Genomic DNA, 12,704 nt, shown 5'->3' on the forward strand with positions numbered 1-12,704 from the left:
GGGAGTGCGACCCCAGTGTTGATTGTGACAGCAACCACGTTCATTACGAACCCCATTAACATGGTCATTAACGCTGGGGAGGGAGGAGAAAGGTGGGGGGAGATGACGCTGAGATTGTTTGGAGACAATTATCTGGTTGGAGATTGGGAATAACTCAGCAGGTGTGTGTGTGTGTGTGTGTGTGTGTGTGTGTGTGTGTGTGTGTGTGTGTGTGTGTGTGTGTGTGTGTGTGTGTGTGTGTGTGTGTGTGTGTGTGTGTGTGTGTGTGTGTGTGTGTGTGTGTGTGTGTGTGTGTGTGCGTGCGTGCGTGCGTGTGTGTGTGTGTGTGCCTGAGTGTAGACATACTATAGCTGGTGAGGGTGGCTATATCAGATTTGTGTGCGTGGAGAGACGTGATAGAGGAGGGGAGTGGGAGTCGTAGTAAGGCTAGTAATTCCATTGTTGAGGCGCCCTTGTTTGTGTGCAAAACAGCCCACTGATAAGATCAGGCCCAGACCTTTCCAAATATTGACAGATATGACCAACTCATTAGAGGTAGAGAGATATAGAGATAGATATAGGGAGAGAGGAAGAGAAGGGATAGAGGGAGTCTGCGCCATTGTGTTTTGATAAATGCTTGACTGCCAGAAGCAGAGACTGAAAACACTTTCAGATATGAGCTACATAGAGAAAGGCTGCAACATAAAAAAATAAACATGACCTCAACTGAAAATGTGTCTATAGGCTATAAGTCTTGCAGCCCAAATGCTTGGAAAGTAGAGCTGTTGCAAACATCAAAATGAAAACATTTTTTGACATTTTTATTTCGGTGTTTGTAAGTGGAGACAACATACATTTGTGGGAGGCGGCATTATGTTTGGAGCAAAGACTGACGCAGCAGCCACAGTAACTAACTGTAAACAAGTGAATTGTTTCGCTAAAGTTATTCGCTAATTGGTCATCAACCACGACATACGCACGAAACACACACATACACACACTTTCACACTCAACATATGCTGCTGCGACTCTGTCCTTTATTCTTACTCGTATTATGATCTATTCTGATGTCTAGTCACTTTACCCTGCCTTCATGTACACATCTACCTCAAATACCTCGTACCCCTGCACATTGATCTGTTACTGGTACTCCCTCTATATAGCTTCATTGTTGTATATTGTATCCCTTTTGTGTTACTATTGTCCATTGTTTTACTCTGCATCGTAGGGAAGGGCTCCTAAGTGAGCATTTCACAGTAAAGTCCACACCCGTTGTATTCGGTGCATGGGACAAATCAAACACAAATGGATTCCTACACGTCACCAAACTGACGAGGTTGTCTCGAACTGTGTTCACATTTGACTGGTTGTACGCAGTCCACTTTTCACGAGTCGCCCACTGGGCACAGATGTTAATTCAACGTGTATTCCACGTTGGTTCAGCGTGATTTCATTGAAATTGACGTGGAAGCAACATGGATTCAACCAATGTGTTCCCAGTGAGGGGGGGGGGTTACTTTTCACTTGCCAACTGAACCATTTACAGATTTCTGTCAACAATAAGTAAAGACAAACCTGGTAACCACCAAGGATGAGAAATCAAGTAAAGGTCTTTTCCCACCAACTGGGTTGTTTAAAAAAAAAATCTGAATTCTGATTTCGAAGCGCAAAACCATTCACGCCAAGTCCAATGTGTTTCCCCCCCACTTTTTAATATTCGCATAATGTCACAAGTGCCTGCTTCTGTGGTCATTCTCTTGCTTCCGAGAAGGCAGTGGCACTGGCAATGGGTTGTTTAAAGTGGCTAGAGAGTTGGCTACGCTATAAAGAGAATGAAAAAATATAGCTTAAGCTACTGAAAATATTCTAAGATGATTCAATTATGAAAGGAACAACCTTTTCTTCAGTTGCATCCCATTTAATGAGAGAGGAAACACAAAACTGGCATCTGGCGTCATCTGTCGTCATTCCTAACCCTCACACATATGCTGATCATCATGACACTTATGCTCATTTCAGTTTTACCAGTCCTTCTTTCTTTCTGATTAAAGAGATGGAGGATTTTTTATTTCAATTCAGTTTTATTTGTTGTTTTCATACTTGATTTTCTTGTTTTTATTTACCCGAACAAAATAAACGCAACATGCCCTGATTTACTGTTTATAGGACATCAGTCAATTGAAATACATTATAGGCCCTGATCTATGGATTTCACAAATATGCATATGTTGGTCTACCTTTTCCTTTGGCCAGTCAGTATCTGTGACCACCATTTGCCACATGCAGCATCTCCTTCGTATCAAATTGATCAGGCTGTTTGTTTGTGGCCTGTGGAATGTTGTCCCACTCCTCTTCAATGGCTGTGTGAAGTTGCTGCATATTGGTGTACATGTCGATCCAGAGCATCCCAAACATGCTCAATGGGTGACAAGTCTGCTGAGTATGCAGGCCATGGAAGAACTGGGACACTTTCAGCTTCCAGGAATAGCGACGTGGGGCCGTGCATTATCATGCTGAAACATGAGACATGTCATTACATTTGTACACAAAACGTGAGAGAAATAAGCTTTTTGTGGGTATGGAACATTTCTGGGATCTTTTATTTCAGCTCGTGAAACATGGGACCAGTACTTTACATGTTGCGTTTATATTTTTGTTCAGTGTATTTTTGTTCAGTATAATTGACTCCCTAAATGAGGTGGGAGTTAGAGCTCCACATAAAGGCTCCTCCCGGGCCTCTGGGGCCAGGCAGTAAGCTCTGGTGCACCAACGACTGGGGATTTAGTGATGTTATCCATTTAGTGCTAAACGGCCAAACACAGGCATGCTGAGTGTCCCTCATTAACTGCCACCTCCAAAACCAGAACAGATGAGGTGAGATCGACGGCACTGTCTCTAGAAGATGGAATGATGGGGAAAGACAGGAGGGTAGGGAAAGAAAGAGTGGGACAGGGAGAGTAAGGGGAGTCAGGGTGAAAGGATAAATCTCTGCTCTACGCTGTAATAGGGTGTAATAAATATTGAGTATGGTAATCATGTTACAGTCAAGTTTTTGCCAAACTCTGTATTCCAGTCTGTCCAAATACGTAATTAAAGTTGTGACAGATATGTGAGTAACACATAGATTGATAATGTCACCCACAGAGCAGATAATATAGTCAGCAACATCCTCATCTGTTAGCTTAGGTAACCAGAGTTGGGCCCGAGCATAAAAAAAACTAAAAAGACCAGATGTTAAAGAAACAGACAGCAACTCACTCCAAGTAGCCATGCTGCAAAGCACATTGTAAATTAGACCTACTTTGGTCTGAAGATTGCTGCATCAAAAGTCAAGAAAGTGAATCTGTAAGATGGGGGGAAGGTTGTAAACAGACAAAGAAAACTTTTATAAATGTAAAATACACATATATTAAATGTCAGTCTTTTTTCCAAACAGAGGGCTTAAGGTTGGACACACAACATCTTTAGCTGCCCAGAATTGCTAAGAGATAGTGAATCAAGTAGGTCATACTTCATTGTCATGGCTCTCCCGAGCGACAAAGTTTTTATCAGATCTGGGTGAAATATTTTTTTTTAATGTCAAATACCTAGAAGTCATTTAAGGTGTGCTTTGGTTGAGCTATTGAAACAAAACAAGTATTAGAAATTATTTTTTGATGATTTTGACATTTGTGGTTATTATACATGAGAGTTTTGCCTCTGTCATGCAAGGCAACCACAACTGCCCATCATCTTTAAGGCAATTAGTAGTAGACAAAACCGTGTCCTTTTGTAACACAACATCTCTACTCTTTGGTCTTCATCAGGAGACCTCTTTTAAAAAAAATCTTTGTTTGTCAGTTGCTTATTTTGGGGGGGATAATTTGAATCAACAATATTATTTTGACGTTTGATCATATACAATAACCAAATTAGTATGATTAGTGTCCTAACTCTGGAAATGTGTAAAAAGTTAGGAGGAAGACACAAGAGGACCAACATCTATTAAATGGCAGCTTGAGAAAGCGAGCCGTCCCGCCAGAGTTTGTATTCCAACCTCCCTGATGATAATTACGTTTAATGAGATCTGGGGGTTGTCTGCAGTGTGCACTGAAGCAAATTACTCCCAGTGTGGGGCCCTTGTCCAGCACAGAGGGCCACTAGCTAGGGTCAACTGCGTTGGCCCTGTGGGGCTGCCACTCAACGACCCAGGCCATGAATCTGTGACATGTCGTTTCTGGCTGCTTTTGTCTTCACACTCCCCACCTTGTTTGTCTGAGTGAGATAAGCCTTGAAGGTGCCTGTCTTGCTCCATTGTGTGGCCCCTGTTGTCAATGTTGTCAATCCATCAAGCCCATTACCCCACCCCTGGACCAACACCCCTACTCTCCCCCTTTCTGCCTCCGCAGCTGATAATTCTGCCATCCTTTTCTGGTCGTAGGGGGTGTCTCGGTCAATTTAGTTAAGCCATTAACCACTAATTGTCTCCTCCCATATTGTGGCTTGAACAAACAGCATAGCAGGGGGAGAGAGAGGGGCCTCCAGAGCCTTTATAAGCCATGGGGCACAAGAGGAGCTTGATATCAAACCCTCCTGCCTAGACTGTACACACAGGACATCTAGATCGGCTGAGACCCTCCGTTTTGGAAACTCTCTTCTCTCTCTGTCTCAATACCTCTTCAACTCCATTCGGACAAGCTCATTTCTTTTCTCTCTTCCTCTCTCGTCCTCTCTTTTCCTACCTAATTGCACGTTTTGTGGAGATGATGTCAACCAAGATTCTGTGGCTCCTGTCTCTCTGGCTGTGTATGCCCTTGGCCCAGGGCCGTATCTGGGCCTGGATGCTCAACATGCCCCACAGTCCCCCCAAAAAAGGACCCATGGCTCTCATGGAGAGCACCCCTCCAGTCAACACCAGAGGATCCTCGGTAAGACCCAGATCATCATTTTATTGTGTTTGAACGCATCTTGTTTGCTTAAACAGGTTTTGTTCTACTGAAGGAGTTCTGAAATGTTTTTTGAATTTCCTAATTAATGAGGTGATAATCTCTTGCTATTTTACCTGAGCTTGAATTGACACACACGTGTATCTGCTTTTGTATCATTTTCACATGGTCAATCTGGTCGAAGAATGCAATTTGCTAAAAGTCAACGACACATTGTCTCTATCTGTTTGTCCAGATAAAAACCACACACATTTCAAGATTCGGGAAGTAGCTTAGTCAAGCATAAAGGCTGGGTGTATTCAGTAGTAGCTGAACCATTGTCAATACTCCAGAGTTGTAAATGGCACATTAGCATGTTAGTGACGGCGCTACTCTATTCCAGTAGCTTTCTCTGTTTGTATTGTGTTGGAAGTGGTTAGAAAAAATTAGGACCTTAGAGCATCAATCTTCGACTGATAATGGCTCTCAATCACAGCAGCAGTAAATGGGCAGCAACACTCTGAATGGTTTATTTACTTATATATATATATATGCCATTTCGCAGACGCTTTTATCCAAAGCGACTTACAGTCATGTGTGCATACATTCTACGTATGGGTGGTCCCGGGAATCGAACCCACTACCCTGGCGTTACAAGCGCCATGCTCTACCAACTGAGCTACAGAACCACAGAACTACTTAGATGGTTCTCAGTGTATCATCATTGATCTTCCTTGGTTTCCTTTCTTGGTTTTCTTCATTGGTTTCAACGAGCTCAAATCCAGTTAAGCAAACCTAAATGTAGACTCAGCACAATGAAGTTGCGTGCATGAAGTGAACACGATTTCCGTAACATCTAAGAGCCTTGAAGCCTTAGGCTAAACTTCTCCTCTGTTTTGCTCCCAATACTAACACTTTTTTTTACCAGCGTGAAGCGCACATGCACAGTTACTCTGTGAGAGCGATCTTGCATCGAGCCCATCTCAATAGCTGCGGTGCTGCTCATTGCAACGGCATCTCGCTCAGTCTTTAATAACACAACTTATTTTCACGTTATTTCCCATAAAACATGACAACTACCATTATTGTAATATTTGTTTCAAGAGAGTATATGTTATACCAGATGTGAATGCAATGATTTGCTTATGGGTGTGTGTCATCATTATCACAGTTTCTAAGCTCTTGCTTTGTTTTTCAGGGTGTGTGTGACCATGACCGCGCCTGTGGTCGAAGCTTCTCCTGTGACCGTCACTTTGGCCTGTGTTTTCCTCTCCGTGGGGAGGGCCAGTACTGCAGGAGAGATGCCCAGTGTGTCCGAGGACTCAGCTGCATGTTTGGGAAGTGCCACCGGCGCATTTCTGAGGGACAAGAGGGTAGGCTAAGTGACAAGGCCATTGCGACTCACTAGAACATTGGTGGTGGACACAGTGCAGTTTATTGAAGTAAATGTATCTCATGGTGATAAGAAAAAAAAACGTTGTGCTACTTTTTTTTTTGCTATACTGAGTGCTGGCACTCAGGGAGGGACCTGTCTCCATTTCAAATAATAATACAAGAGAGACAGGTTTCATGATGACCACAGGGTGACAGGATGTTTACAGACTAATTGATCAAGTAGTGATTTGTATAATTCACGCCTTCATTAACTAATTCGTTCATTTAATTATTATTCACTTTCATGAAATGATTCACTGTTTGGCTCTGTCTTGTCTAGGTGCTAGGTGTAAAGTAGACAGGGACTGCGGCGAGTCTATGTGCTGTGCCCGTCATCACGGTGAGCAGTTGTGCAAGCGGCGTCTGCTGCGAGATGAGAGCTGCTTCGTTCCCGAAGGCGGCCTAGCGTTCAGCATCAACCAGATCTGCCCATGTGATGAAGGCCTGCTGTGTCGTGGCGCTGTTGAGCCCAAATGGAGAGAGTGAGTACACAATAAAAGACTTAAGAATGGCAGCAGAGCACAGGAGGTTGCTGGTGCCTTCATTGGGGAGAATGGGCTTGTGGTAAATGACTGCTGTGGAATGATATCAAATACTCCAAACACATTGGTTCCCAGGTGTTTGATGCCATTCCATTTGCTTCGTTCCAGCCATTCGTATGAACTGTTCTCCCCTCAGTAGCCTCCTGTGCAGCAGAGGACTATCTAAATCATTACAACATCGATGGTCGTGCAGTAATAATTTACAACCCATGATCTATGTCGTTTATGGAATGATGTTAGACAGATTCTGACCACATTCTTTTTCCTTGTTTCTCCAGGAAGGAGATTTTCTACCACCCTGACACTACAAGTTGGACCTGTCAAGCCCCAAAGCCTTGATGAACACTGATCAATTAACCAGTTATTTATTATGTCAGTATCGTGTGTATACCGATATGACTGTATGTACTATAATGTAAATATCAACAAATAGGCTGTCTTTTTTTTTTTTTTTTACATTTGTTGCCATTTTGTATATTTTAACAAATGCACTGTTTAGCGAGGCCAATTATCATCACGGTTTTCTTGTCAAAGTAAATCGTTATCAAAATCGAATTCGCGCCATCTGGTCATGTCAGACAATGTCATCTGACGAAATAAACGCTAAAATAAAAGCTGTTATTTTGTATGGGTGATTTTTTTTTCTTTTTCTCTGATTGTCACACTACACAGCTCTTACATTTACACTATCCATGTTAGGACACCATCAGAGTACACATATCCATTAAAAGTTGACAAGACATAACCTTTCACAACCTGCTACGATGCCATTATGTAGAGGTCATAAGCAGCCTATGATGATCGTTGGCTGCTTTCAATACTTACATCACAATGGGCTCATTTGGGAGGTACATTTCTATTGTGTCCTTTGTAAAGTTTACTGCGTCTAGCATTGAGATATGTGTATGTTGTTAGTGGTACAGTTAAATGGATGACTGAGGGTCATCAACACTGGTCTGACAACAGATAAGGACAGACAGTGTCAAAGAGAGACTTTGCCGCTTTCTAGTGGAGAGCAAATGTAAGTAACGTAATGTTCTAGAGGGTTCTCCAGCCTTTTCTACAAATAGGCATACTCTTTTCTTCTCATCTCCCCTGCAACTCTTCCCCAGGTCATTGATGTGTTTATATATCAGTCTGCTAATACAGGACTAGTAAAGGCCCAGTGCACAGTTTGTTTCCATTTTCTTTTTTTTTAAATAGTTTTAATTCAGATTTTTCAGAGGATGCTGCAGCACCGTCAGCACCCCTACTTTTGAGGCATACTGATTGACACAAATACTCACACTATAATTCTGCCAGGTAGTCTTTCTGTCTACCATACAACTGGCCACACGAAATGATAGATGGCACACCACACAGACAGGGGCGATATTGCTGGAAACGTATTGGCAGATATTGTGTTACGTTTGGCTTTTTAAGCCAATTGTCACTTAACAGGGGTGTGATAATGTCAATTTTATTTTGATTGGATAGTAGCTGGGAGCACACAGTGTCGGATACTTGTGAGATTTGTTTATGACAGTTTGCGTGTTTGGCGAGCCACTCATAGGTGGGCTGCGAGCTCCTGGGAGTTTGCGATCGACCTGTTGGAGACCCTTGGTCTACAGCAATGGTCACCAATCTTTTCTGAAATAATCCATGATCTCTTTATTACAATAAAATATCATTATTGCAATAAATATATCATCATTACAAATAAAAAAATATTGTTCTTAAGAGAAATATATCATTATTACGATAAAGACCACTTTATGAGGCTATAGCCAAACATTTCAATAGGCTAAAGCCCAATACCAATAGGGCCCATAACAAACTATTAAGTAGCCAAACAATATATGATAACTGAACAAGACCTGCATGGCCATGATGCAATCATGCAAATTCAGACATGTGAATTTGGGAGATATTGCATGCCTCTTCTTCACAGTACCGTTAGTCATTCACGTATAAAGGCAGGCCATAAATCCAGGGGGAAAAGTCAGTAAAGCCAGGGTGTGTTCATTAGCACACCCTGAAAGGGGGAAATGCACCTAATCTTGGATTATTGCAACAGTCAGTGAGGGAGAATGCCGGTTCCGGGTTTGTGATCTATTTGTTTTGCCAAATTTGTTTGAGCTTGTTCATTGTAGAAGTTGTAGACTGACGTTCTGCTTGCTGTTCGTTAGCAGCCTCTGAACAGAAAGTGTGTTGTGACTGTGCAACCTCAAGAAAGACACAACGTAGCATAACTGTCATCTGGATGTAGTGTTTTTCAATGGTTTATGTCTACCTGGAACCAAAAGGGTTATTCAAAGTGTTCTCCTATGGGGACAGCCGAAGAACCCTTTAAGGTTCTAGACAGGGTTAGATGTATGAATCATACTTCTCTATGGTCTCCCTATTAAATATATTCTTATTTTATTCAATGCACGTACTTTAGCCACGGCATTTGAATGGAGACTATACAGTGGCTTGCGAAAGTATTCACCCCCCTTGGCATTTTTCCTATTTTGTTGCCTTCCAACCTGGAATTAAATTATTATTATTTTTTTTTTGGGGGGGGGGTTGTATCATTTTATTTATATAACATGCCTACCACTTTGAAGATGCAACATATTTTGTTATTGTGAAACAAACAAGAAACAAGACAAAAAAACTGCAAACTTGAGCGTGCATAACTACTCACCCCCAAAAAGTCAATACTTTGTGGAGTCACCAATTACAGCTGCAAGTCTCTTGTGGTATGTCTCTATAAGCTTGGCACATCTAGCCACTGGGATTTTTGTCCATTCTTTAAGGCAAACTGCTCCAGCTCCTTCAAGTTGGATGGGTTCCGCTGTTGTACCACAATCTTTAAGTCACACCACAGATTCTCTATTGGATTGAGGTCTGGGCTTTGATTAGGCCATTCCAAGACATTTAAATGTTTCACTGTGGGGATGGTGTTCTTTGATGAGAGGTTGATGAGACATGTTGGGTTTGCGCCAGGCATAGCATTTTCCTTGATGGCCAAAACATTTCAGTCTCCATGAACCAGAGTAGCTTCTTCCATATGTTTGGGGAGACTCCCACATGGCTTTTGGCGAACACCTTTAAGCAATAGCTTATTTCTGGCCACTCTTCCATAAAGCCCAGCTCTGTGGAGTGTATGGCTTAAAGTGGTCCTATGGACAGATACTCCAATATCCACTGTGGAACTTTGCAGCTCCTTCAGGGTTATCTTTGGTCTCTTTGTTGCCTCTCTGATTTAATGCCCTTCTTGCCTGGTCTGTGAGTTTTGGTGGGCGGCCCTCTCTTGGCAGGTTTGTTGTGGTGCCATATTCTTTCAATGCTTTAATAATGGATTTAATGGTGCTCCATGGAATGTTCAAAGTTTCTGATATTTTTTTATAACCCAACCCTGATCTGTACTTCTCCACAACTTTGTCCCTGACCTGTTTGGAGAGCTCCTTGGTCTTAATGGTGCCACTTTCTTGGTGGTGCCCCTTGCTTAGTGGTGTTGCAGACTCTGGGGCATTTCAGAACAGGTGTATATATACTGAGATCATGTGACACTTAGATTGCACGCAGGTGAACTTTATTTAACTAATTATGTGACTTCTGGTTATTAGTTGCGCCATATCTTATTTAGGTGCTTCTTAGCAAGGGGGTGAATACATATGCATGCGCCACTTTTCAATTATTATTATTATTTTTTCAACAAGTTATTTTTTTAAATTTCACCAATTTGGACTATTTTGTGTATGTCCATTACATGAAATCCAAATAAAAATCTCTTTAAATTATAGGTTGTAATGCAACAAAATAGGAAAAATGCCAAGGGGGATGAATACATTTGCAAGGCACTGTAGCAGCAATTATTGTGTCCACCACTGATTGCAACTGATGGAGCACAAATGCTGTATTTTTCAATGGGGTTCAAGTCCGGGCTGTGGCTGGGCCACTCAAGGACATTCAGAGACTTGTCCCAAAGCCACTCCTGCGTTGTCTTGGCTGTGTGCTTAGGGTCGTTGTCCTGTTGGAAGGTGAACCTTCGCCCCAGTCTGAGTGCTCTGGAGCACATTTTCATCAAAGATCTCTCTGTACTTTTCTACATTCATATTTCCCTCGATCCTGACTAGTCTCCCAGTCCATGCTGCTGAAAAACATCCCCACAGCATGATGCTGCCCCCACCATGCTTCACCGTAGGGATGGTGCCAGGTTTCCTCCAGATGTGACGCTTGGCATTCAAGCCAAAGAGTTCAATCTTAGTTTCATTAGACCAGGGCATCTTGTTTCTCATGGTCTGAGTCATTTAGGTGCCTCTTTGCAAACCACAAGGGGGCTGTCATGTGCCTTTTACTGAGGAATGGCTTCTGTCTGGCCAATCTTCCATAAAGGCCTGATTGGGAGTGCTGCAGAAATGTTTATCCTTCTGGAAAGTTCTCTCATCTCCAGAGAGGAACTCTGGAGCTATTTCAAACATTGTTGAATCTTATTCCTTAAAGTTAGGCTACTGTATATTTTAAGACTAGCCATTTGTATAGTGTCATTTTCACATTTGGGAAAGCAGACACTGGCAAGGAACAACCTTCACGCCACAACCCATCCAAATATCAAAGGTCCAAAGTCATGCAAGAATAGCGTACAGAAAAGGTTTTTCAACAGGAAAGCCCTGACTATGAGGTATTTTCCCTCATGTCCCTTCTCCTGTTCCCAAATGAACACAGTACTTTCAGTTATCAGAGCAAAGAACTGTCCTTTTTAAAAAACTGAGAAAGGTAGTGAACTGTGATCTAAAGGGGCTAAAGAACCCACAGCATCAGAGGACAATGTAGAGCCGCATTCCAAAAGTTCAAGGGCGTACTTGAGGAGCAACTAGCTTACTGAAAGAAACCCAAGAACAATTTAATTAAGGTGGATACACGAGGGGAAACAAAGTTAGGAAACTGTGTTTTGGGGGGACCAGAGTTATCAATGTACCAAAAACTTTCAGTAAAAATGAACTTTTGTGTCAAGCAAAATAACAGTTTTTCCCACAGTGGGAATATAAGAAATGTGGGGTGCTGAGATGTTACCTTATTACCAAGGAGCCGAAACAGGAAATTGTTCATAAATGTAAAATGAGTTACAGTTGCTGTCACTTTAATCAACACTGAAGGGATTGATGTTAGCTGTCTCTCAGACCTATCAGACATATCAGAGATACAGTTTGCACCACACCTGTGAGAACTCCTTTCGTATCAGCTGGATGACACAGTGATATTTACACCTTGCCACCTGATTGCTTTTACACTTGATCCTTCTCCAGACAACAGATGTCACGCCACATGCCCTGCAGAAGACAGAAGTCACGCCACAACCCCTCCAGACTTAAGAAGGCATGCCAAAACCCTCCTGACGTCATAGGTCTCGCCACAACTCTTCCAGAAAACAGAGGTCATGCTACAAGCCCCCCAGATGTCAGAAGTCCTTCCACAACCCCCGGGACATCAGAGGTCACACCACAACCCCTCCAGACATTGGAGTTCACGCAACAACCCATCCAGACGTCAAAGGTCAAGCCAAAACCCCTCCAGGCAACAGAGATCACGCCACAATAAAAATACATAGAGTCAATCTACTTATAGAGATCAATTCGCTATTAAAAAATCCCAAAATTGTCGATCTCCTTGTAAAGTTCACCTTGGTTGATGAGAAAGGAGATCATGCAGAAGGTGTTTCACGGGATGTTAACTCTGGATTTTTTGGGGAGTCTGAATTTTTGGGTCTGAATTTTTTGACGTTGCGGCTGATGGCGAGGATATGAGGGTCCCGTCCCTCATCCTGAGATGCCAAGAAGATGAATGGCAATCTATCGGCAGAGTACTGGCAAAGGGATCG

This window comes from Oncorhynchus keta, chromosome 3 (genome assembly GCF_023373465.1).
Source record: "Oncorhynchus keta strain PuntledgeMale-10-30-2019 chromosome 3, Oket_V2, whole genome shotgun sequence".
Classification (NCBI taxonomy): domain Eukaryota; kingdom Metazoa; phylum Chordata; class Actinopteri; order Salmoniformes; family Salmonidae; genus Oncorhynchus; species Oncorhynchus keta.